This window comes from Rattus norvegicus, chromosome 7, assembly GCF_021556685.1.
Source record: "Rattus norvegicus strain SHRSP/BbbUtx chromosome 7, alternate assembly SHRSP_T2T, whole genome shotgun sequence".
NCBI classification, from domain to species: Eukaryota; Metazoa; Chordata; class Mammalia; order Rodentia; family Muridae; genus Rattus; species Rattus norvegicus.
Window position 1 is genome coordinate 24,253,893 of NC_141540.1, and position 27,811 is coordinate 24,281,703.

General features: G+C 45.1%; 1 pseudogene across 1 annotated transcript; it reads left to right on the top strand.

Moving 5' to 3' along the window:
• The first annotated feature begins 1,214 nt into the window (after positions 1-1,214).
• Positions 1,215-26,557, top strand: LOC148004539 (ubiquitin-conjugating enzyme E2 R2-like; annotated as a pseudogene). Its single transcript, XR_015624418.1, has 5 exons — positions 1,215-1,247; positions 1,722-1,829; positions 15,224-15,321; positions 24,558-24,692; positions 26,091-26,557. The product of XR_015624418.1 is annotated as a ubiquitin-conjugating enzyme E2 R2-like (transcript).
• Positions 26,558-27,811: the final 1,254 nt, after the last annotated feature.

Here is a 27,811-nt window from a genome sequence, read left to right on the forward strand (position 1 = left end):
CCACCTGAGTGCTGGGTACTGAACCCTGGTCCTCTGCAGAAGCCGTCAGCGCTTTAACCACTGAGCAGTCTCTCCAGGCCCTTATTTTATATTTCATAATATTTTAAATATGAATTCTGGCCAAGAACATATATTGTAAGATATTTATCATATCAAAAGAGCAAGGAATAACCTAAATATCCCAAGGTAAGAAAACGACTTTTTGAAAGAAAGAATTCCTGTGTGTGGGTGAATACCCATAATCCTAGTTAGTAAATGATAGACAGGAGGACTGTACACTGGAGGCTAGCCTTGGCTACATAGATAGCTATAGCCTGGTTCCAAAAAGGTTTCATCTCTGTGTGTATAATCAGGTTATGTTAACATTGATAACCACACTCAGAACATTGCTCTATTTGTTATAAGATACGGACTACATCATAAACTGGGTATCTTTTTGGAAAGGGGCCACATTAATCTAGGCACAGTTCCAGTTTTATTAAGTAATCACTGCCCAAACAAGGGCTTACTTTTCTGTAGAGTCTAAAGCAGCACCAGGCTGGCTTCAACTCACTGTGCCAAATGCTCAAGTTACAGATGTGTCCCACCTGGGCTAGCTTTTTGTGGTTTTGAGACAATCTTTTTTTTTGCACCCCCTTTCTGTTTTGAGACAATCTTAAGTAGCCCAGGCTGGCCTAGCATAAGAATATTTTATAATTAAAAAATGTTTATGATGTGATACAGGCAAAAGCAATATAGAATTTCATATGTCTACATGCTAAAATTTCCTTTTGAGTCATCTTTTGTTAACATAAATGCACACATTGTGGTACATACATTGTTATACCTTGTTGGTTTTTGCCTCTCTATTACCCACATTTCAAAATTTTCTTTTTGTCAGTTCTTCAAATTGAACTTAGGGCTAGGGAGTGAATGCTAGGGAAGTGTTCATTACTGAGATGCATTCAGAGCCTGTTTAAAGAAAGTGTTAAGAGTAGCCAGCTACTCAGCTGGCTCATGGTTAAAAGCACTCGTTGCTCCTACAGAAGACCTAGGCTTGGTTCCCAGTTCCCATGAGGTGGCTCACAGCCATTCATAACTCCAGTTCCAGGGCCTACTCTCCCTCTCTGACCTCCACAGCTACCAGGCTCATGTGGTACGCGTACACACAAACATCCAGTACATAGATAACACATTTACATGTAAGTTTTAAAACCTTTATTTAGTGCTGGGAGATGCGTATGAGCTTGAACTATGAGCTTTGGAAGGTAAACTGGAGTCTCGAGGCTCGGTGTGGGTGGGGAAGTGTGTAATGAAAACCCCTGGAAGGAAAGGATGTCCAAAGGGGGCAGCAGCATTGTTTCTCATTGGGGGGATAATGTTTGCATGATGGCAATAAAAAGAAAATGTATTGATTCTGTAATCTTTACTAGAAAACCGTATCAGTTGTTTTGTCTGGCATAAGAACAGTAGCCAGAGGATGAGGACGGGTGTGGCTGCAGAGTGCACGTTTGTATGCCGTGGTCTGGGTCCCTCCTTGCCTGGCAGCAGCAGCCTCAGCACTGGGCACAGCCTACCTTTCATTCTTCTGGGTTGGGGAATTTAATATCAGTATTTGATGAGATGCTAAAAGAACATGCTAATAACTAGAACATACTTTATTCTTATTAGAAAGGAAGTTTGTTTATTTGGGATATAAAAGAATGAATTATTAGGCAAATGAATAATGCTTTGTTTATTAGCATATCGTCTTTCTCTTTCAGGCACATGTTAAATTTCCTATTGACTACCCATATTCACCACCTACCTTCAGATTCTTGACCAAAATGTGACACCCCAACATCTATGATGTAAGAGACATTGTCATAACTGTCTGGTTTTGTTTTTTCAGATTAGTTCTTTAACAAGAGGTTAGGGCTTTACCAGTCAGGGCCCTGAGTCTGATCATCAGCACACAGAAAAGAAGTGGTTTGGACTAGAGAGGGGGGCTTAGTGGTAGAGCATCTGCTTAGCATGCACAAGGATCTGGGCCCAGTCAGAACAGCACAGCCCCCGCCCACCTCTAAAGTAGATTGGATATCTCAGAAAAGTGTGTTTTGCTCTAACTACAGGGAAATATTCATGATTTTTGCACTCCTACTTTGTAGTGTCTGGTTTAATTATAATATGTAGTAATTATAATCCAGTTAAAGATTAAGCCTTAGCAGCTTACTAAGATTATAATGCTCGTGTGTTAACATTTGCATTTTAAAAGTTTAATAAAGTCATATAAATGTATTTGTGTGTGTGTCCCTAGCCCTCATAATGAGGGTTACCTGTTGCTGTGCGCGACTGGGCTTTTGGGGCGGAGAACTTATCCACTTGATTTGGACTGGCTTCCTGTCAGGGGTTACAGCTGAGCATTCGAGCCTCTTGGAATAAATCTTCTGTGAACAAGCTAATGTCCTGAAGACAGCATTTCTAGGAGAACTGGTGGTTGAAACATGAAACATACTTAGCTTCGGGCTGCACCTGACAGTACTTGAGTAATCTGTGCATTACCCTCTCCTGTGAGGTGTCTTCATTGCACTTCCTGGTTAATTTGGGTTTGACACAACTTTCCTGATGGATTTCAGGCTGTCTTTCATTGTCCTCGGGGCTTCCCAAGTGGGTTCTGGGCACGCACAGTTTTGTTTTTGTTTTTCTAGCTAGAATACACATGACAACAGTGATGTGTGGTTACCTCTCCAGAAACAGCGCCTGTGATATTCTCTTAGTATTTAACATAATCATAACACTAAGGCACTGCATGAAGGCTCAACCAGAACAGGCGCCTGCCACCAAGCCTGGCAGCTTGAGTTAGTTTCCAGAAGCTGCATGGTGGAGGGAGAGAACTGACTCTTCAGAGTTGTCCTCTGGTCTACACACACCATGGCACCTCTCCCCCAATAAATCCAGACGTGTCAAACAGCAAAAGATGGAGTTCGAATTGTGGTACCCCCACAAACACACACACTTAATCCTAGAAGAGGCAGGTGGATCTCAATTGGAGACCAGTCTTGTCTAGAGAGAGAGCTTTGGGATAGTCAGGGATACACAGAGAAACCCTGTATGGGGGTGTGTGGGGATCAAACTTTGATTATAGTTTATTAAGTATTGTTATGGCCAAAAAGGCTGTAAACTTTACTGTAATAATTGTGAATTTAATTCTTTTAAAAATACTATGTTTATGAAAGTTATAAAAATGAGGCAGAAACACGGAACAAAAAGAAATTTAGTTGGAGCCCTAGAGATGAGTCAGCGGTTAAGAGTGCACCCGGCTTTTGGAGAGAATCCAGGTGGAGTTCCTGTTGTTCTCGTTCGGTGTTCGAATCTCCAGGGGTGGATACTGCAATGTCTGTAACACCGGCAATCTCATGCTTAGAACCAATTCCTCTATCTGCAGGGTTAAAGATGGATCTTTAAATACAAAATAAATTCAATGTGGGTTTGCCATCAGTAATTATACTACCCAGTATGATTCCTTTCTGCATAGGACTGGAGAGATGACTCAGAGGTTAAGAGCACTGTCTGCTCTTCCAGAGGTCCTGAGTTCAATTCCCAGCAACCACATGATGGCTCACAACCATCTGTATTGCTCTCTTCTGGAGGGAAAAAAAAGATTCCTTTCCATTTTGTACTGTTATTTACAGTTAAGAAATGTATTGGCTGCAGGATATGCTGCTGTACACTATAATCCTAGCACTTGGAGGGCAGGTGAATCTCTGTGAATTTAAAGTTAGCCTGGTTTGCTTAGAGAGTTCCAGGCCAGATAGGGCTAGATAGTGAGACTCTTTTTTTTTTCTTTTTTTTTTATTAAGTAGTTTTCTAGTTACATTTTTCCTGTGCTCAAAAGCATTCAACTGGAATCTACTTGGACTGTTGTCTTTATGCAAATGACTACAAACCTTATAGATAGGATGACTTAAATAAAATATTCATTACCATCTTCACCCTACCCCACCCCAGAACCTCAGCTTACAGTGCATGGGAAAGCCTGCTATCATGAGAGCCTGAGCCCAGGACCTAAAGCTAGCTTGGACAAAACAAGCCAGGCATTTGCTGTCTGATAGTAGTGAGATATAATTGGAAAAGACATATATTTGAATCCTGGAACTGGCAAGTCATTTGTGTTAACTTTTCCGTTCCCTCTCCCTTTCTCTCCACTGTTACATTGCCAGTGCTGGACTTGAACATCCTATCCCAGCAACAGTGGGCACATCCCTGGGCCCAGCCTTTGCTCGGTGTTATTGGGGCAGCAAAGCTTCGAGCGTGAGACAGACGGAATCACTTTTCTGCTTCACTTCTTGATTGTTCTTGTTCACTATGTTGGTTTTACTAAATCGAGTTATTCTCTGTGTGGAAGATAGAAATATCCACTATCTTATAGAACTTGTAATTTCTGTAATACTAGCTTTAATGATTTATCCTAACTAGGAATCAACTGACAAGTCTAAAGATAATGCACTAGGATTTCATACACAGGTTATACTGTGGCAGTTTTATGACCTTATAAACCAGAGACGTTATTAACTATCTCATTGTTGTTAAACTCATGGACATTCTAAATATAAAATTCTTAAAAAAATTAAGATTTGGTGCACTATTTGTATGTTTTGTTCTCATTGTCTAAATGTTTTAGCCACATTAAAAGCCACTGACATAAACTTTTAAAAATGATTTTTGCAACAACTTTAGATTTTAAAAAGGTTACATGGGGCTAGAGAGATAGCTGAATGGTTAGGAGCATTTGTTGCTCTTGCAGAAGATCCAGGTTTAGTTTCCAGCACCAACACAGTGTCTCACAGCCATCTGTCTGTAACTCCAGTTCCCGGGAATCCAGTGCCCTCTTCTGGCATTATGGACACCAAGCACACATGTGCACCACAGATACACAGGAAGTCAAACACTCATACACAAAGTTTAAAGGATAAAGAGGTTTCAGAAACAGTTGACACTTTGGATATTTTGAGGCAGTGTCTCACTGCATCGCCCTGGGTAATGCACACCCTCGAGTCCTGGCTTAGTCTTTCCCAGTGGTGGGAGTTAAAGTATGTACCCCAACGCTGTATCCTCACATACCCCTTTTGTTTGGTGCTCCGGGTTTGGGGAGAGTAAGACTGAGACAGGGTCACAGTAGCCCAGGTTGGTGTGAAGTCACTGTAGTCCTGCCTCTGCCTGTTCTTTCTGCCTTCCAGATCCTGAGAATTCGTAGGTGAGAGCACTGTACTCGGCTGTGGATCTTGGTTTTTTATCTTTTTATGTTTATGGACGTCTGCCTGTGTGGACGACTGTGTACCACATATGTGCAATGCCTGTGGAGCCAGAAGAAAGGTGTGAGGTCCCTTGAGCTGCCGTGCAGTATTGGTAATGAACCAGGGTTTTCTGAAGAGCAGCCAGTGCTTAAGGGCTGAGGCTTCTTGCCCTTGTTTTGAGAATGGCTGTTGAAAGAGCTCCCTGTAGACCCTTAATGCTGTTTTCATTATCCTGCGTCACCCTGTGCACGCTCATGCACATGTATATTCACACACACACACACACACACACTCATCACAAACACTCATCACAAACACTCATCACACACACACACACTCATCACAAACACTCATCACACACACACTCACACACCTGCACACGTACTCATCACACACACACACTCACACACCTGCACACATACTCATCACACACACATGCACATACTCATCACACACACACATGCACACACACAATCACACACACACATGCACACACACTCATTACACACTCATCACAAACACTCATCACACACACGCACACACACTCATCACACACACTCATCGCACACATACACACATATGCACACACTCAGCACACACATGTTCACAAACACGCATCACACACATACGCACACACACACACACACACACACACATGCACACTCACACACACACATGTACACTTAGGCTTAGGCAGCTTCCATTCAGGGCAGTCCTGCTTCAGCTCCCCAGTGGCTGGCTTACACTTGTGTACTACATTCCTCGCCCTATTTATTATTTTATTTCCCCCCAAAAATTGTCATCACTGCCCAAGCTAGTTGCTTTCTATATTGCTGTAAACAAAATACTTTACAGAAGAATCTACAGATGAGTCACAGTTTGAGGGTTTGAGGGTGCAGCTCCCTGTGATGGGAGAACTCTCAGCTGTGGGGCTGCAGGTCTGTAGCTCACTCTGCTGTCCAAGGAGGCTGACATTTATCTTGTGTTCATTTTACTCTCTGGCCTTTAACAAGGACCATAAAAGGCTGGAGAGCTGGCTCTGCAGCTAAGAGCACCGACTGCTCTTGCAGAGGCCTCTGGTCTGATTCCCAGCATCCATCTGTAACTCAAGCTTCAGGAGATACAATACACTTATGTCTTCCGCAAGCACCGGCTGCACACCCAGCAAACGGACAGGAAACACTCATACACATGAGTACCGCCATGGACGGAGAACTGTGCACTGTTGTTGTCCTTGTTTCTCTGTGTAGCCCTGGCTGTCCTGGAACTCGTTTTGTAGACCAGGTTGGCCTCAATCTCACAGAGATCTGCCTGGCTCTGACTTCTGAGGGCTGGGATTCCTGGCTCAGACAAGCTTTTTTCTTTCTTCAAAGGGACAAATGGTATCCTTCTAATACACATTTTAAAATTCTATTTTAGCTGGAGAGCGATAGTGCATCTCTTATCTCTTTAGTTTCCAGCACTCAGGAGTCAGGTGGATCTGAGTTTGAGATCAGTCTACTCTACCAAGAGAGTACCAGGATGTCCAGGACCAAACAGAGACCCTGCCTTGGGTCATTTTTATTTTATGTATGTGAGTGTTTTGCCTGCATATATGCTTATAGACCGTGTTCGTGCAGACATGTTAGGGCATCAGATCCCCTAAAACCAGAGAGGTGTGAGGCACTTTGTGTGTGTTGTGAGAGAAACTCAGGTCTTCTACAGTAACTGGCATTAAGTATTCATTTTTTCCCTTATTTTGGTAAAGATTTATTTATTCATTTTACATAAGTGTTCTATCTGCATGTACCCCTGTGTGCCAGAAGAGGGCATCAGCTCACATCGTAGTTGGTTGTGAGCCACCATGTGGTGGCTGGGGTTAAACTCAGGATTTATGGAAGAGCAGTCAGTGCTCTTTTAACTGTGGCGCCATCTCTCCAGCTCCACATCAAACATTCTAAACTACCAAGAGATATCTGTAGCCCCATACATGTACATTTTTATCACATAATCAGAACTTTTTATTTTTTGAGAGAGGGTCGTAGTATTCACCTTGGCTAGCCTGGGATTCTATATAGAGAGCAGGCTGGCCTTGAACTCATACAGACCACCTGTCTCTGCCTCCCAAGTACAGGGATTAAAGATGTATACCACCATGTCCTGCCCAGACATAATATAACAAGACTCCCATACACATAAACTTTTAAAGAGACAGGAAGGGGAAAAGGACACGGCTGCAGAGTTGTGGAGAAAAAGTAACTCGTATGGTTGTTGGTTGGGCATGTGCGATGGTGTAAAAATTAACATGGACGTTCCTCAAAAAATTGGAACTGTGATGTGAGCTAGTTGCTTGCTATGTACCCAGGAAACTCAGGGTTAAATACAGTTTGGATCCCTGCCTGCCTACACTTCCCTTAACTTCACAACAGTTAGGTACATAACCAGGTTAGATGCCCATTAGTTGCCAATGCCACATAAACTGGACCCAGTAGGACATTTCTGTTGTTAGAGCATTTTGATGGAATCAAGAGGATTCTATCCTGGGCTTACCAAGTACCCAGGTCACATAGGGCTTTCTGTCTCAAACACACAGCAAAGTGTAAGCCCTAGCACTGAGAAGCAGAGGCAGCAGGTCAGTGCCAGTTCCAGGCGTGGTGGTGCACACATTTAATCTCACTGCACCTCTGAAGGCGGAGGCAGAGGCAGAGGGAGAGGTGGGATAGCTCTGAATAGAGGCCACTTGATCTACTTGTAGAGGTCTAGGCCAGCCAGGACTATGTAGTGAGATCCTACTCCAAAACAGACAGACAGCAGAAACATACATGGGGAAAAGAAGATGTACTATAGACTCACAACAGAATATTATCTAACCAAAAAAAAAAAGTAAAGTCCTGTCATTTGTAGGAAAATGAGCAGAAATGAGTAAACAAAATAGGCCCAATTCAGAAAGACAAACACTTTGTTTTCTTGAGCCACTGTCATGCTGTACACCTTTAATTCCCAGCACTCGAGGCAGAGGCAGGCAGATCTCTGTGAGCCAGCCTGGTCTACAAAGTGAGTCCAAGACAACCAGGGCTATACAAAGAAACCTTGTCTTGAAAAACAAAAAACAAAACAAAAATTTTCTCATACATATCCAAATCTTAAAAATAGAAACAGTAATGAAGCAAGAGACGGACAGACATAAAATTAGAATGGGGACTATAGGAAATAGGAAGGGAACCAGCATTAGGGAAAAGAAGAAAGGGTGTAGGGGGTGAATATGATCCTAGAATTAGGGTCTTTCTATGGGGCCTGAGTATTGCCAACTGCTTAAGGGTGGCTGATTAGCCAGCCCCAGGGATATACCTTTCTCTATATCAGCCCTGGGATTGCAGGGGTGCCATGGCACTCAACTCTGTTCATGTATTTATTTTTTATTTTATCTAAAAATGACACTTAGATATTTCTTTTCTTTGTTCAAAAGAAGATTTCTCTGTGTAGCCCTGACTATCCTGGAGACCAGGCTGGCCTTGAACTCATAGAGGTCTTCTGCTTTTGCCTTCTGAGTGTTGGGATTAAAGTTGTGCATCAGCACCACCTCACCACACCCAGCAACAGTCAGCATTTCATGTGCACACTGGGGACTGAATTTAGGTTTTCACGATGTCACAGCAAGTGCTTCACCAGCTGAGTTCCTAATAAAAGACAACTGTAAGAGGGCAGAGAGTATTTGGCATAAATGATCCATAAATCTCCAATCAAAGTAAGTCTCTCTCTCTCTCTCTCTCTCTCTCTCTCTCTCTCTCTCTCTCTCTCTCTCTCTCTCTCTCTCTCTCTCAGCAAGATGCCCATAAAATTTATAGAGAAATGAGATCTAGAGGTAGAGCCAAATCGACATCGAGAGAGAAGTAGAGTGTGAAACTTGTTACCAAGGATTGAGAACGTGTGTAATTACTGGAGTTTTTGGCCTGGTACCCACACTGGCCTCTAACTCACACTCTTCCTTCCTCAGTTTCCCAAGGTTTGACATTGTAGGCAGGAACTGTGATGCCCGGTCATGACACCACACTCGTTGAGTGGTGTACTTTCTATGGCTTCTGTTGTGATAAACCACCACAGATTCCTATGAGAAGGTTTATTTGGCTTGCATCTTCTGGGTCACTGTCCAGAGAGGGAAGCCAAGGCAGGAACTGATTGATGCAGAGGTCATGGGGAAAGTCTTTCTGGCTTATATCTCAGGGCCTGCTCAGCTAGCCTTCTTAACAACCTGTCCAGGGGTGATTCCCCTTCCCCTCCAACATCCACATTAGTCAGTCCTTGTCCACAGAGCAGTTGACCTCCTCCCTGTTAAGATTAGCACAAGTGGGAAGTAGCACACTTATTAATAGTTGCATTTCCATGAACAACAACAACAGATGATAAAAATGTTCAAAATCTGCTCAGAAATAAACTCTAGAGGCAGAGGCAAGAGGGCTCCTGCAGTTGAGGCCAGCTCAGTCTGTAAAGTTCTTTAAGGAATTTCAAAAAACTCAGTAGTAAGAAGATTAACCTAGTTGAAAAGTAGCCAAAGTTAGCCACAAATGTATACTCAGGCTGAGGTAAGAGGATTAGGCCCGACTGGGCAACAACCTGTAGGAAAATACAAGGAGAACCTGACAATTATTGAATGAACTGAAGGACACATCACATCAGCCTAGGCTAGCTGCATCTGAGGAACAAGGACTGCAGATGCCACACACTGCCAGTAACGCACAGGACAGTGGACATGCTCTTAGACAAAGGTAAACACGGGTCTCACATCTAACCCACAGTTCTGCTGTAAGGGAGAAGAAGCACACGCTGTAGGCAAGCACACAAGTGTAGAGCTCAGCACTGCGCACACCAGTGTCCCCACAGCACCAGCTCACCACATCCACGCAGGGGGTCACAAAGGAGAGGCAACTGAAACATGCAGGAAAGTGAAAGAAGTCAGAGAAAGGCTTGCATATTGTATGGTTACATTTGTATTTAAGGTCCAGGTATTCAACAGAAGAGCAAGATGGTAGTGAGAAGTCTGGGGAGGTAAGGAGTGGGGAAAACACCAAGCAGAGTATTTTAAACTGGTGTGATAGAACTTGAAAGCTTCTAAAAACGTTAATTCATAGTCCTGTGAATGTACAAGCACCACTGGAGTGTGGTTTTTGTGGTGCTGGGGCACATTAATACTGATTTCTACTTCCAGCCCAGCAGTTCCCAGACTTTTCTGACTTTTTGTTCGCTTTTTTGAGTTTACTTGAAACAGTTTACTGTAGTGATAGCAGACAGATCTGTATCTCACTGTGTAAACTAGGCTGGCATGAACTTAGAGCCATTCACCTGCTTCTGCTTTTCAAGTGTTAGGATTGCAAATGTGTGCCTCCATGTCCAATCCAGTTACTCTAGCCAGCCATTGTAACATAGAATTTTAATCCCAGCACTCAGTAGGCAGAGATGAATGGATCTCAAGGAGTTCAGTTCCAGTCTAGTGTATATAGAACTCCTAGCTAGCCAAGGCATGATGATAAGACCAAAGTTTAGTAAGTAAAATTCATCTAAAGATTTTTTTTAAAGATTTACTTATTTTAAGTATGTGAGTACACTGTGCTGTCTTCAGACACACCAGAAGAGGGCATTGGATCCCTTTACAGATGGTTGTGAGCCAACATGTGGGTGCTGAGATTTGAACTCAGGACCTCCAGAAGAGCAGTCAGTGCTCTTAACTGCTGAGCCATCTCTCTAGCCCTAAATTTTTTTTAAAGGGATACGTTCTTGCTTCTACAAAAGTAGTTTTGTGGCTGGGGGTAATGATGCACACTTTTAATCCTAGCACCCACTAGGGAGGCAGAGGCAGGTGAGTTTTAGGTCAGCCTGGTCCACAAATTGAGTCCAGGATAGAAATCCTGTCTCGAAAAAACCAACCAACCAACCAAAGAGTAGGTTTGTGAGTTTGAGGACAGAAAGAGACCCTGTCTCAAAAAACAATACAAAACAAAACAAAAAACCAAAAAAGTATTAACTATACAGAATGGGTTTCATACATTTCATACATGGATATAATTTTTTATCATATTCCTTCCTTTACTCCCTCTTGTCCCACTTTGGTTCTCTCATTCTTTTCCTTTTTCCAGCTGCTCCTCTTTCTACCCTGTCCACTTTTTCTTGCTATTGTTGCTGCCTTGTTTTTGTTTTGGTAAATGGATTGCTTGTGTTTGCTGACAGTGCCTGGGCACCTTACTAGTGACACCAGGATTTTAGCATTGAAGAAACTCTTCCTCCCTAACAGCCATTAACTATAAGCTCAAGGAAGTGTGGGGCTTGTTGAGTTTCTGCCCTTTGAGTGACAGGATATTGGCAGGTGTTTTCCTGTAGGGCACATGAAAGTATTCACAGCTGCTGTGAGTGCACGAGAACACCTGCGTGTCATGTGCAGTAGTCAGCTCCAGGCTCCCAAGACTGCTTACCGCCTTGCTGACCTGTGGTTGCTGAGCACTTGAGGAGGGGGATGTAGATGCCCTGTTTGTGACTGAGGCGACAAGTTATGAGCCTACTGCAGAAGGGAGCTTTTCTGACCAAAGCTGACAGCAGCATCAGTCTGGGGCATAACTATGGTTACCTGGGAGGCAGCCTGACAGGCACTATGTCCTCTTAACAAAGCAGCAGAGTAGCTTCCTTAGGAGAACTTAGAACTGCCTCAGCCTCAGGCTTTCAACCAGATACAGCAGGTGGTCTGGTTATTTGCTTGTTTGTAATTTCTGGAGCTGGGAAGACATTCAGCAGTTAAGAGCATGCACTGCTCTTCTGGATGACCTGAATTCAGTTCCCAGCACCCACACCCTAGCTCACAGCCAGCTGTATGTGACTTCTACACCCTTTTATAGCTTCTATGGGCATTATACTCATGTGGTAAACAGATGTTCATGAAGGCAGAACACATAAAAGTAAAATGAAATTTAAAAAAAAAAGTTTACTCTGTGTGTGTGTACACCTGTGTGTGTGTACACCTGTGTGTGCAAGTGTGTGTACAGTTGTGTGTGTGCACCTGTGAGTATGTACACATGTGTGTACATGTGTACAGTTGTGTGTGTACACCTGTGAGTATGTACACTTGTGTGTGTACACCTGTGTGTGTATGAGAGTGTGTGTGTACATCTGTGTGTGTACACGTGTCTACACCTGTGTGTGTAATCCTGTGTGTGTGTGCGTGTGTGTGTGTACACGTGTGTATACCTGTGTCTGTGTACATCTGTGTGTGTGAGTTTGTACACCTGTTTGTGTGTACGTGTGAAGACCTGTGTGTGCGTATATACACCTATGTGTTTGTGTGTGCGTGTGTACAGCTGTGTGTGTGTGCGTGTATACACCTGTGTGTTTGTGTGTACACCTGTATGTGTTCGTGTGTACACCTTTGTGTGTGTGTTTGTGTGTGTGTACGTGTGTACACCTGTGTGTGCAGGTCTGCAGAAGACAATGAGATCAGACCTACTGGAGCTACAGGTGGTTGTGAGCTGCATGATGCGGGTGCTGGGAACTGAACTTAGGTCTTATATCAAAGCCATTTCTCCATGTTATTTTTTGACTTAAAGATTTGATTGCTGGACACTGCAGGACAGTGGACTGTGAGAGGAAGCCTAGTAAGATCGAGGTGGGCTTGAAAACCCAGGGACCCACGAGGGACAAACATTAGGAGCTTCGCCTGCTCCTGTCACCAGGCCCTGGTCTCATAGCCACAGCCTACCATGGAGAGAATTGTGGCCATCAGTCATGGAGGGTCAGTGCCTCCACATAGAGACGAGGCGTCCCTAAACATTTCAGACCAAGCCAATAGCAATAAAGATGTGTGAGAATTACTCCATTGTCTGAGAGCATCTGTCACACAAGAGCTGTAACACTGCCTGGGAAGAGAACGCTCTCCAGAAGCTTTTGCCACTAGAAGCCCCTCTGCACGTCACTGTCTAGCCAGCCTTCTACTGTCTCATCTCTGCTCAGCTCCCAGAGGCTGACATGGGGACATGCAGTGGCCCCAGAGCGGCAGTCAGGCTGGGCCTGGTGTGCAGGGCACCCTTGATGGGAAAGGCCCATTTGCTGTGTTGGGGGTGACTGGTGCTCCTGGGTTCCATAAGAAAGCAGGCCAAGCAAGCCATGAGGAACAAACCAGTTAAGAAGCACCACTCCGTGCCTCAGCACCAGCTCCTGCCTCCTTTGAGTTCCTGTCCTGACTTCCTCCAACAGTGCTGAGGAAGTGTAAGTCAAATAAGCCCTTTCCAGTTGCTTCTGGTCACGGTGTTCCGTCACAGCAATAGTAAGACCAGCTGATTGACAGACATTTTCATACAAAGAGACATTTTCCCTCTCATACAGTGCATCCCAACTACAGTTTTCCCTCCCTCTGTTCCTACCAGTACATACATATAATTTAAGAAATTCAACACACACACACACACACACACACACACACACACACACACACACACACACACACTTTAAAGTGCTTTGCACTTGGGTGATGCCTCAGGGAAGTGATTACTGTGCAGACATGAGGGCTGAGCTCCCGTCCCCAGCTCCTGTGAGAAGCCAAGTGAGACAGTGCAGTGTAGACCTAATTCCAGTGCGGTGTAGGTGTAGGCAGAGGCAGGAGGATTCCTAGCTAAGCCTTGTAGTTGACTATCTTCGTGCTCAAAAAATAAGGCAGAGAGGAAATGACAGGGTGGTCACCACTGACTCCCTCACACGGGCTACTCACACATACAAAGAAGTAGTTTGTTTAGTTTTTCTACACAGGCTTTCTCTGTGTATCCCTGGCTGTCCTCAATCTCAGAGATCCCCCTGCCTCTGCAAGTGCTAGAATAAAAAGCTTATGCTACCACCGTCTAGCCGTCTGCATGTATTTTAATTTGATTATACATAATAATTTTTATACCTCACATTATATATATATATATATATATATATATATATATATATAATCAGTTCAAAAACTTTTAACTCTTATCTCCATCCTTGAGATTTAAAAAACAAATAACTTGCCGGGCAGTGGTGTCCATGCCTGTAATCACAGCACTCGGGAGGCAGAGGCAGGTGGGTCTCTTGAGTTTGAGCTCAGCCTGGTCTACAGAGTTCCAGGACAGCCTGGGCTACACAGAGAAACCTGTCTTGAAAAAACAACAGGAAAAGGGAAGGTAGGGGGAGAAAAGAAACAAATGACTGTTTTACTGACCTGTTTTCTATTGAGTATGTTTATTTAGATACCTCCCTGTGGCTGTGTGTTTGACGTATTGACTGTGCTTGTTAGATCTGCTCTTACAGTGCTTATGCATTATGCAAATCGTATAGCACAGCAGTCAGTTGGTAACCGTGTATTTAGCAGGTACCATGCTTGCTTGCTTGTTCTGTTTGTTTCAGAAAGATGATGCTACAGACAGGACAGACATCTATCTTGGAGACTACCCCATATGTTTTGTTCTGCTTGAGGAATAATAGCCCTAGGTGGCCTGGAACTTAATATGTATATAGATCAGGCTGTCTCAAACTTGGAATGACCGTCCTGCCTCTTGTCTCCTTGAGTGCTGACATGTGCCACCATACCCGGTCCAAATAAAATTTTATAATATTTAATTCTACTTCAACTTAGAAACTGAGCATGGAGAAATTTTAATAAAAAACTTCATCACATTTTTGGGTTTTTGGTTCTGTTTTATTAGAGTCAGATTCTTACCTGTAGCCCTAGCTGGTTTGGAATTTGCTGTATAGCCCAGGCTGACACTCTCATATCTACCAAGGCATGGGGTTAAAGCACACATGAGAGAGAGAGAGAGAGAGAGAGAGAGAGAGAGAGAGAGAGAGAGAGAGAGAGAGAGAGAGAGACTGTATAGTAGCCCAGCTGGGCCTCATACTTGAGACCCTTCTGCCTCCGCCTGGGTTGCAGATGTGTGGGGTTGCACCTTGCTTGTATCAGTCTCTTACATTTTACTGAACATTGTATCATTGTCTTGTAGAATGGAGATGTATGCATTTCAATCCTTCATCTGCCCGTAGATGACCCACATTGTGGAGAGCTGCCCTCTGAAAGGTGGAATCCTCCTCAGAATGTGAGGTAAGGTGTTCTATGGAGTGGACTGTGTTGTGTTTTGCTTTCATTTATTTGTTGGTTAGTTGGTGGGCTCATTTTTTGAGACAGGGTTTCTTTCTCTCTGTAGCCCTGTGGCTGTCCTGGAACTCAGAGATCCCACCTGCCTCTGCCACCTCAGTGCTGGGATTAAAAGTGTGTTCCACCACTAACCTGGCTATTTTTTGAGACCAGCCTCAAATTCCTGGACTCAAGTAAATCTCTTACTTCAACCTCCCGCATACACAGGGAGTACAGACATCTGCTCCTTGAATCTTCGTTTGGGCGTATATGTGGTGTGTCTCATTCTGTTTGAATCTGTGAACAGAATCTTTCCTGCGTTTGTGACTTTCTCTCTTGCTATTGCATGAGGGTGTGTTGGACGGCTTTCAAGGTAAAAGTGTATCCTGGTGACCAGCATGCTAAGGAATACTGCAGAATTCACATCATGCAACAGACCTCACACAACAGATTTATTGGAGAGTTGGGGGACGTGAAAGGTGATGGCCTTTGAGTGGGGATAAGAGAGAGCAGCTGTGACGGCTCAGGTTTATAGGAGGGCATGGGGCATGGGCGTAGGGAGGATGTGCACAGTGCTGGCAGTGGACTCATCACATCAGCCTGTACTGACAGTAACTGAAGATGGAGTTGGGATAGGGGAGCATCTGATTCTGTAATGTGTGCAGTTCCTAGTTGACTGACACATGCACCTGCATCAGTCTGAAGTGTTGACTCCCTGAGCAGTGCTGGTTGGGACTCTGATTTTCCTCATCTGCTTCTTATTTATTTATTTATTTATTTATTTATTTATTTATTTTGTTTTTTAGATTTATTTATTTATTATATATAAGTACACTGTAACTGTACTTCAGACACACCAGAAGAGGGCATCAGATCTCATTACAGATGGTTGTGAGCCAACACGTGGTTGCTGGGATTTGAACTCAGGATCTCTGGAAGAGCAATCAGTGCTCTTAACCACTGAGTCATCTGTCTAGCCCCTGCTTCTTCTTCTTACATTAGAATTTACTCCTTATTAGATCCCTTAACTTTTGTGTTTAAATTGTGTTATGTATATATAAAGGGAGGGAGAGAGAGACAGACAGACAGACAGAGACAGACAGACAGACAGACAGACAGACAGACCTCAGGTGCTGAGGTCCGAGGCCAGAGCTATGGAAATCAGTTCTCTCTTTCCATCAAGAACCAATTCTGTTCATCAGGTAGCAGGCTCCTTTTTTCCATCCAACTTGCCAACCCCACCTGGGTGATTCTGAGGAGCTTAGGCAGCCCAACTAGTTATGGTTTTGATGTAGTAAGAAATATACTTCGTGGACAGTGTCGTGGTGCACACCTTTAACCCCAGCATTCTGGAGGTAGAGGCAGGAGGATCTCGGTGAGTTTGAGGCCAACTTGGTCTACATAATACATGTGCAGCCAGCACCACACAGGAAGAGCTTGTCTTGGGGGGGGTGGGGTGCAGACAAAGAGAAGGTAAAGACTTGTTGCTTCTGTGAGGTGCAGTCTCTGTTATGCTCCCCTGGTGCTGAAAGTCGTGAGTCAGTGAGGAAGCAAAGCGGCTCCACAGCACCTGTCAGGGAGCTGCCTGGGGCCCTGTGTGCTGTCAGGTGGGAGATGACGATTTGCCCCCCCTGCCAGAGGGCAGAATAGCTGCCAGCTGCATGCGTGTGTCGCCCCAGTCCACTCCACATGGCACATCTAATCTGAATGCTGAGTACATGAAAAATATTTTAAACATTTTGTTTAAATGCATTCTACTTCTTTGCTTTGAGAAGAACCCTGTATAGCAAAGGCTTTGAATAGGGACTATGGTAACAGACTAAGTAGGGAAAGTTTCATTTATTCCACTCTAAGGTAATCAAGTGTCTAGGAGGCAGCCTGAGAGGGCCCTGTTCTGCTTCCCAGGCTACTGTGAGCTGCAGGTGAGCAGACAGTGTACTTTGTTTCCCATGGTCAGCTGTGGTCTGAAAGGATTGAGAAAGTCTAGCAACAAACAGCTTACAAGTTTGAAATTGTGCTCCCCGCTTGTGTTCTGACTGTGTGTTGCACACCCCTTAGTCACTTAGCAGCTGTCGTCCTCACCAGGGCAGCATCACTTTGTTCTCCTTGGCCCCAGTGCAAGGGTAGTTAGGAGGCAAAGCTTAAAGGAAGCGTTGCAGGAACCAGGCCGGTGAAGTGCACAGGCCTGCTTTCCTCAGAGGACAGAAGGATGATGGCTGGTTACCCAGAATCCTGGAGTGAGAGAAACAGAGGCCCCTGCTATCCTGTTAGGAGCCAGCCTCCACCCAAATCCTCAGAGTGTGTTCGGCTCTAATCCTGGGCTTTGCCTTCAATGAGGAGGACTCATCCTTAGGAAAGAAACCCAAGTTCCCTGCGTTCTCCATCATGAGAATCCACCCTATGGTTATTACGAATCCTCTCTGGGCCCCGTGTCCTGTTCCCAGTCGGTAGCCTTGATCCTCAGAGAGAAGGTCTCAGGTGCTCTGCCGAGGTCGGGCATCCGTAAAGGAGTTTTTATGTAGCTGTCCCCAAGGCTTTGCTGTGAGACTTGTCATGTGGAGACCACACCCCAACCCCTGGTTTACATCAGGTTTTACTGTGTTCAACTGTGTAAAAAGATTAAGCCACAGGATCAGACTTTGTGGAAGTTTTGGTCCAGCATCACTGACTAAGTAAGGTTGTAGTGAGTTTTCATCCTCATCTCTTTGAGGTTCAGTTTCCACCAGCTGTGATACCTGCAGGGACTCCCCAGCAGAAGTGATGCTATAAACCAGATGGCCCTGAACTCACACACATCCACCTGCCTCTGCCCCCCAGTGCTGGGATTACAGGGATGCGGCCATGCCTGCTTCTGTTGTTTCCTGCACCTAGTGTAGGGATGAACACTGTAGGTCTCTGTTACATTTCCAGTCTGGTCCTGTGGAGTTTGAGGTATCCTGAGGATAAGTCTTTAAGAGTTCATTTAAAGTTGGTCACACACCCCCATCCTGGTTATCCCTTGAAGTGTGAGTGTGGTGCTTATTACTCAGGCAGGGCTGGTGCACACCCTGGCTTTGAGGAAGTGGTCTCCCTGTATTGGTGGTGCTTCTTTTTAGAGGCTGAGTGTTGACTCCATGTCTCTGATTCTTTACTTTGGGGAATAAGCCTCTGCCCTGATAGAAAGCCTGGAACGAGATTTTTAATCATTACATCCCTTCCTGGATGCTGCTGTATTCCTCCTGTTTACCAGGAAGTCACACTATTTTTCCTCGGTTACTTGTGGTGGCACATACTTTTAATCTTAGCCCTCAAGAGGTAGAGATTGTAGATTGTGAGTTCAAGGCCAGCCCAGTCTACACAATGAAGATAAGACTACAGTAAGATCCTCTCTGGAGAGAAGGGAGAGAGGGGAGGAGAGCTCTTTATCCTAACAGGGAGGTGTGTTCTGCTCTCTCCAGGCTGTTTTGTTGTTGGGCGGCTCTGGAGTCACGCCCTAGGGTGCTTGCGGCCTTTGTCCCTTTGCTTTAGAGCTGGTTACTCTCTTGGGTCTTGTGTCTCTGTGCTGCATGATGTTGGTTGTTACTTCAGTCTGAAACCGCCTTGTCTGCTTGGCACTACCTGTTGGTCTTTGGGAGCCAAGTCAGGAACGTGTCCACTCATGATTCGCAACAATGGCGAATCTTTCTCTCTCTCTCTCTCTTTTTTTTTTTTTTTTTTGTTTCTGTTATTTGTTGAGACAAAGGTTTCGTTTTGTTGTTGTTTGTTTTGTTTGTTTAAAATAAACCCAGGGATTTACTGTTAGCCTAGCTGACCTTGATCTCGGGCCTCCATCTCCTGCATGCTGGGATTACAGGCACGCACCAGCACGCTTTGGAGGTTCTCTCTTTTAAAGGTTTTTTAAAGATTTATTTTATGTATGAGTACATTATAGCTGTACTTCAGACTCACCAGAAGAGGGCATCAGATCTCATTACAGATGGTTGTGAGCCACCATGTGGGTTGCTTGGATTTCAACTCACTACCTCTGGAAGAGCAGTCAGTGCTCTTAACCACTGAGCCATCTCTCCAGCCCTGGAGGTTCTTTCTAAAGATGGTAAATTGCTAGATTTGTTTGAGGGTTACTTGTGGAAGTGCTATGTCCCCTGTGTAGCTCTGGCTGGCCAAGCATTTGTTCTGCAGACTGCTTTGCCATGTATTTGCTGCCTCTGCCTCCCAAATGTTCAGCAGGTGTAATGATGCCACCTGTGAAAGACAGTCAGATGGACAGGTGATCTTCCAATCAGCACTGCTGCTGAACTGTCAGCGTTTAGCAGCCTGCCTGACCGAGGCACTGTCAGTAAACTCTGAATCCGGTCTAGTTGTGCTCACATCTGTGACTGTTCGCATGTGAGTGGGTGGGTTTTTGTTACCTAAAGAGTATGTGGAACCTTTTAAGAGCTGGAGTCCATACGGTTGTGGGAATTGAGTAGAGCAATAAACAAGAAAAAAAATCCAGTTGTTATCTACTGAAGTTTGATGGTTTTGCCATCTCTGAAGGACTGAAGTCCAGGAACCCCATGATGACAATGCTGGTGAGTGGTCCTTTGTCTCCTGTTTGTGGGAAACGGCCAGAAACCGACTCTAGTTCTTGCCGTGGCCTGACCTGACAGCTGCTTTCTCTGAGCTCCTCTCCAGAAGTACCTGTCATCTCTCCTTTTCCTAAAGGGTGGAAAAGTGGTCTTGGTAGGTGTGAATGGGGGGACCCAGTCCAGCAGCCACAGATGCGGGTATGAGTTTCTTGTCTGGTCTTCTACAACCTGTTGAAATGGAGAGATCCAGGGTCTGCTGCAAGCATTTGTCAGCAAAATGGGCACAGTGAAGGGGTTTTGTTTTGTTTTTGGAGAGACAGGGTAGTTTGTTCAGGTTGCTATGTCTGTGTAGCTCATGTTAACTTTGAAGTTTGCGCTCCTTATTGTCCTGCCTTCTTCCTCCAACTGCTTGGTGTGTGTCACCACCGTGCTTAGCTCTGTGAGTCAAGGCCCTGCCTTGTAAACCTGGAGGTCTGAGTTCCATCCCCAGCGCCCACGGAAAGGTGGAAGGAGAAGACTGGTTTCACATAGACACCTTTATACCTATGTGACGTGTGTGCACACACATGCACACAACACTTCATACACTCATGCAAAATTTTTAAGTTACTTTTTTGCTTACCTGTCTTTCGTGAGAGCTGTTTGATCTCCAGAGGCATGCCTCCCCAATCTTAGGGGGCTTTTGTGGTTGCTGCTGCTGATGTTTCTGAGACAGGGTCTTTCTACATAGCTCTGGCTATCCTAGAACTTACTATGTAGACCAGGCTGGCCTTTCAGTCTTAGTTTTTAGACTTTGCACTTTTGTGCAGTTCACCAGGGAATCCTTGTTTTTGCATTATGTCCTGGGAACATCAGCAACAGCATCCCAGCACTGCTCAGCCGACACCATTAAAATGTCACAGTTGCTTTAGCAGCATAAAGAGAAAGACCCAATATGTCAACCATTGAAACTACTTTTTTTTACCATGTGTTGCTTCCAGTTAGAACTGGATTCTTTCCCTGATGTCCTCTCTAAATATCTTTTCCATGTTGAAGTATACAATAAGGACAGTATTAACTGGGTTATCTTTTGGTATTACTGTCTGCCTTTTCAAAGATCCTTCTAATTAGCAGAGTCAGGGTAGAATATAGAGCTGATGTCAGTGACAGCAGCACTGTGTGGAGTTTACCTCTGACAGATTATACTAAACCTGTAAACCCCATCCACCAATCCCTGGGTTACGCTCAGGTTTTTAAGAACGAGCTCTTTTTGCTTTCTCAATGCTCTTCGGGGTGGGTGGGTATGGCCTGGGGAGGGAAACACAAGGCCAGGCTGTTTTCTGTTTATTTGTTTAGTTCACTCGCTTACTTATGTATTTAAATATTTATTTAGAAACAAGATCTCACTATATGGCCTTGACTGGCTAAGAACTTGCTGTGTAGACCAGGCTGGCCTCAAAGCAGACATGCCATTCCCTCTCTCCCTTGTGACTCCCTTGGTTTCTGTGAGAGCCAGGCTCTCGCTCTGGCTCCTGCACCTCAGGTGTGCTGAGATTGCACACATCGACTCCTCCCTGCCTTCTAGGTGGCTTAGCCAGATGGTTGCTGGAAAACAGGTTTTTTAAAAAATCTATTTGATTTTTAATTATGCATTTGTGTATCTGTCTGTGGGTATATGCATGTGACCAAAAAGACCAGAGGTTTCAGATCCATAGGAGCTGGAGTTAGCAACTGTGTGAGTGCCTGATGTGGGATTGTGTGTGTTGGGTGCTACATAGCAGATTTGGGTCTAGAACAACAGTACTTGCTCTTAGCCACTGAGTCCTCTCTCTATCCCCGAAACATATTTGAGAATTTCTTTTTTTAATTTATTCTCGCTCTCTGTCTCTCTCTGTCTCTGTCTCTGTCTCTCTCTCTCACACACACACATACACACACCCCTCTCTCTGTCTCTCTGTCACTCTGTCTCTCTGTCTCTGTTTCTCTCTCTCACACACACACACACACAAACCCCTCTCTCTGTCTCTCTCTCTCTCATACACACAAACACACCCCTCTCTCTGTCTCTGTCTCTCTCTGTCTCTCTCTCTCTCTCACACACGCACACACAACCCTCTCTCTGTCTCGGTCTCTCTCTCTCTCTCACATACACATACACACACACACACACACACACACACACACACACACACACACACACACACACACACACAGACACCTCTCTCCTCAGAGTAAGACCAGACCTCCCAAGTATAACAGCTGAGACCAGGCACAAACCCTCCTTGCAGCCCAGTGGGAGGATCACAGTCCAGGAGCAGGCAAGAGAGTCAGAGATGAGACCCACAAGAACACTGAGCTACACAACCATAACATACAGACAACCTGGCACATACCCACGCAGACTGTAATTGTCACTTCCCTCTCTGAGCCTGTATGTATGTTTCTGTGGGCTGTGTTCTCCTGGTGTCCTTGACCCATCTGGCTCCCATATTTCCTTCTCCCCCATTTCTATGGGGTTCGTGAGGGAGGAGCCTGATGGAGACCTCCAGCCTGGACTGGCACTCCCCTTAGTGTCTGGCCGTGAGCCTCTGTATCAGTCCCCTCTGCTGCCAAGAAGCCTCTTTGATGACAAGTAGGTGAGGCATCATTAGGAATCATTTGTTTTTTGTTTTGTTTTCCCATCATAGGTCTCTGGGCTGTCCAGTTAGTGTCAGGCATAGGCTTCCTCTTGTGGGGTGGGCCTCAAAGAAGACCAGTCATTGGTTGGCCACTCCCACCAGTTCTGTGCCACCTTTACCCAGGTGCATCTGCAGGAAGAACAGATTGTAGGTGGAAGGTCTTGTGGCTGGGTTGGTGTCCTAGGCCCACCACTTGGTTACAGAAGACGGTCTGTTCAGGCTCCGTATCCTCCGTTACTAGGAGTCCTCCCTAAAGTCATCCTCGTGGGTTCCGGGGAGCTTGCACTACACTAGGTTGCCACATCACCCCATAAATGCTCTCCAGTTCCTGCAGTCTCTCCTTGTGCTCTCTGTGTCCCCCACCGTGCCCTGATCCCTCTATTTCCCTCCTCAGCAGAATCTACTCCCTTCCTATTTCCCTTCCTAGGGAGAGCCCTACTTGTTATGTAGCCAGCCTCCTGGGTCTGTGGACATTAGCATTTGCCCTTGACAGCTCATATGCACTTCCTGACGAGTACGTTCCACGATGTCTTTCTGGGTCTGGGTTACCCCACTTGGGATTATCTTTTCTAGTTCCATTCATTTGCCTGCAAATTCCATGATATCATTTTCTTAACAGCTGAGTAATACTCCATTATATAAAGGTATCACATTTCTTTATTTATTCCTCAATTCAGGGACATCTGGGTTGTTTCCCACTTCTGGCTATTATGAATAAAGCTGTGAACATAGTTGAGCATGTGTCCTTTTGGAAGGATGGATCCCCAAGAGTGGTATAGCTGGGTCTTGAGGTAGATCTAGTCCCAGTTTCTGAGGAACTGTCATACATGTTTACACTCCCCCCAGCAATGGAGGAGCACTCCCCTTGCTCCTCATCTTCACCAGCCTGAGCCATCCATCCCTTGTGGTTTTGATCTCGGCCATTCTGACAGGTGTGAGGTGAACTCTCAGGGCCATTTTGATTTGCATCTCTCCGATGGCTGAGATGCTGGAACATTTCTTTAGGTGTGTCTCAGCCATTTGGGATTCTTCTATTGAGAATCCTGCTTACCTCTGTGTCCCAGAGTTGGATTATATGGTTTGTTGATGTCCAGTTTCTTGAGTTCTTTATATAATTTTGGATATTGGCCCGCTGTTGGATGTGGAGTTAGTGAAAATCTTTTCTATTCCTGTAGGCTGCCATCTTGTCCTATTGAAAGTGTCCCTTTTCTTACAGAAAAATTTCAGATTCATGAGGTCCCATTTACTAATTGTCGATCTCAGCACCCATGCTATTGGTGCTGTGTTGAGGAAGTTGTCTCATACGCCTCTCCCCACTGTCCCCTCTGTCAGGTTCAGTGCATTTGACTTCATGCTGAGGTCTTTGATCCACTTAGACTTTGGTCTGTGCAGGGTGGTAGCTATGGACCTATATTCATTCTTCTATGCAGACGTCCACTTAGAGCACAGCATTTGATTTCTGAGTTTGTCTTTGTTGGATGGGTATTTTGTTTCTTGGTTTCTGTTATTTGTGGCCTGCGTTGTACTGGGGGGTCTCCACTAGAGTTCAGGGCTGAGTTCTCGAGCCTCTGATCCAGCAGGGAGGTTCTGGGGACACAGAGTAGTCCTGTGTGGGTGGCCTACCTGGAGTTCTGGTGGTTGAAGTGGCTTCTGGTCCTAAGAAAAGAAATGACATTTACTGTGTGTATTTATATTTGCATGTTGTGGCGTGGAGTATAAAGCAGCTTGTGGGGCATTCTCGTCCTCTGTCCTTTTCACTCAATGATCCACGCAGAGCAGCAGGCTTGGTGGCAAGTTCCTTTACCTGCTGGGCCATCTCACTGGCCCCTGAAAACAAAATTGCATAATCCACTTTTCATAAGTCATCAAATATTATGACCTCAAATTTGCATCAGAAATTTTTTAAGGGGAAAAACTTTAAAACTGTAGTTTCTTAAAAACTGTGCTTGTGGATATGATGGACGTGGAGCTTCACTGTGGGTTCTTCTTTCCTTCTCAGGACTATCGTGCTGAGTGTAATCTCCCTGCTTAATGAGCCCAACACCTTTTCCCCAGCCAATGTGGATGCTTCAGTCATGTTCAGGAAATGGAGGGACAGCAAAGGAAAGGACAAGGAGTACGCTGAGATCATTAGGTAAGGCATTCTGGATCTAAGGGGTTAAGTTCAAACTTCAATATTCTGCGTACTTTAGAACAATTCTCAGTTGTATTTATGGAGTAGTAACCTGATGAATTTAGCTATTGAAAGAGAACCCAAAACAGAAACAAAGCACAGTAAAAAAAAAAAAATAAGTAAAGAGAACTCACTGGACAGGAGTATAGAACTTCTGGGCTTGTTTTGGTTGTGTGTGTATCTCTCTCTCTCTCTCTCTCTCTCTCTCTCTCTCTCTCTCTCTCTCTCTCTCTGTGTGTGTGTGTGTGTGTGTGTGTGTGTACATGCATGGGTGCGAGGCAGTTTAAACCAGCCTGGCCTTGAACACAGAGATCTGGCCTCTGCCTCCCAAGTAGTGGGATTACAGTGTCCATCCCTGTGCCCTGCTTGTGTTTAGTGGTCAGCCACTGGGGTGAGTGAGTCATATCAAGAATCGAAGGTATTTAGTGTAAACTGTAAAGGCCTGTAGGAGCTACAAGAACATCCATGTTCAAGGCCTGGCAACAAATTGAAGCTTCTAGAAAGTGGTGTTCTTTTCAGTTTCTCCAGTAGCCATGCCTCCCCAGTCTCAATGGCTGTTTTTGTACTTTAGGCGAGAAGCTATTTACACTTAGGCAGAGAAGCTATTTACACTTAGGCAGGCACCATTTTGTGGCAGAACTGTTACCTGCCAAGCCCTCACAGGACAATGGAAAACAGAACCCAGCAGGAAAAGGGTGAAGGTCAGGTGGTGCCCACAGCCCTGCACATTTCACAGATGCAGGGCATGGCTCTGATGCAGGACCTCTTACCTAGCATTCGGCCCTGCCACTCCAGACACAGGGAGACTCAGTGACTGGGGGAACCTAGAGGGTGAGGGGAAAGTCTGGCCTAGTAATCAGCTGCATGAATGCAAGGCACTAAGCATGCTGGGCCTCTGGCTCACGTGTGCAGGAGTTCAGAACCCGCATATAGAGCCAGTAGTGCACATGTGTCCACAATCCCCAACCCTTAGCAGGAGATGGGAGGCAGAGGACAGAGCTTTGAAATGCTCTCGAGCTAGCCTGATCTCTGCAGCAGCAAACGAAGGAGACCTTGCTGCAAACAAGGCTGAAGTGTTAGGGCAAAGACTCTCCATGACACGAAGGTGCCTGATGGTTGAGAGCCTTGGCGTGATGCAAGATGTCTGCTCTGTGTGGCCTGAGACATGTGAGTGACAGGGAGTCTTGGTTATGCACAGTTATAAGACTCACCTAATACAAGTGTGCTGGCTTTCCCTAATAATCCAGCACTCCCATCCAAGGGCTGGAGGATTATAGAGGCGAAGCCACGTGGGTTAGCCTGAGACCCTCTCTAGATAGACAGACCTCTACAAATGTTCCTATGTTGTCCTCTGTCCAGAAAACAGGTCTCAGCCATGAAAGCTGAAGCAGAACAGGATGGAGTGAAGGTCCGAACAACCCTGGCAGAATACTGCATCAAAACTAAAGTGCCTTCCAATGACAACAGCTCAGATTTGCTTTATGACAACCTGTATGACGACGACATTGATAACGAAGACGAGGAAGAAGAAGATGCCAACTGTTATGATGATGATGATTCTGGAAATGAGGAGTCGTGACATGTTCCTTCAGTTCCCTGTACTGCCCTGACATCTCAGGCCAAAGGGAGGGAAGCAAGTGGGGATCTCCAGTGGCCACTCAGCAAAAACTTACTCATGGGGTGGGAAGCAAACAGCCCCTGATGACTCACTCCTCTTGCAGATCTCAGTTTGCTCCTTTTTATGGACCTTACTGGAGAGGAAGTTCCCTCCACAGAATGTCTGAATCCTTGCATTCTTCCCTCCATCACTGTATTGATTCTTTTTTTTTTTTAACTTTTTTTATCTATATCAACTTGCGTATTTCTTATTTACATTTCGATTGTTATTCCCTTTCTTGGTTTCCAGGCCAACATCCCCCTAATCCCTCCCCCTCCCCTTCTATATTCTTGTTCCCCTTCCCATCCTCCCCCCATTACCACCCTCGCCCCAACAATCACGTTCACTGGGGGTTCAGTCTTGGCAGGACCAAGGGCTTCCCCTTCCACTGGTGCTCTTACTAGGCTATTCATTGCTACCTATGAGGTTGGAGTCCAGGGTCAGTCTATGTATAGTCTTTGGGTAGTTACTTAGTCCCTGGAAGCTCTGGTTGCTTGGCATTGTTGTTCATATGAGGTCTCAAGCCCCTTCAAGCTCCTCGAGACCTTTCTCTGATTCCTTCAACAGGGGTCCCGATCTCAGTCCAGTGGATTGCTGCTGACATTTGCTGTATTCTGGCTGTGTCTCTCAGGAGAGATATACATATGGTAACTGTCGGCCTGCACTTCTTTGCTTCATCCATCGTGCCTAATTGGGTGGCTGTATATGTATGGGCCACATGTGGGGCAGGCTCTGAATGGGTGTTCCTTCCGCCTCTGTTTTAATCTTTGCTGCCCTATTCCCTGCCAAGGGTATTCTTGTTCCCCTTTTAAAGAAGGAGTGAAGCATTTGCATTTTGATCATCTGTCTTTAGTTTCATGCGTTCTGTGCATCTAGGGCAATTCAAGCATTTGGGCTAATAGCCACTTATCAATGAGTGCATACCATGTATGTTTTTCTGTGATTAGGTTACCTCACTCAGGATGATATTTTCCAGTTCCATCCATTTGCCTATGAATTTCATAATGTCATTGCTTTTGATAGCTGTGTAATATTCCATTGTGTAGATGTACCACATTTTCTGTATCCATTCCTCTGTTGAAGGGCATCTGGGTAGTTTCCAGCTTCTGGCTATTATAAATACGGCTGCGATGAACATAGTGGAGCACGTGTCTTTTTTATATGTTGGGGCATCTTTTGGGTATATGCCCAAGAGAGATATAGCTGGGTCCTCAGGTAGTGCAATGTCCAATTTACTTAGGAACCTCCAGACTGATTTCCAGAATGGTTGTACCAGTATGCAATCCCACCAACAATGGAGGAGTGTTCCTCTTTCCCCACATCCTCGCCAGCATTTGCTGTACCCTGTGTTTTTGATCTTAGCCATTCTCACTGGTGTGAGGTGAAATCTCAGGGTTGTTTTGATTTGCATTTCCCTTATGAC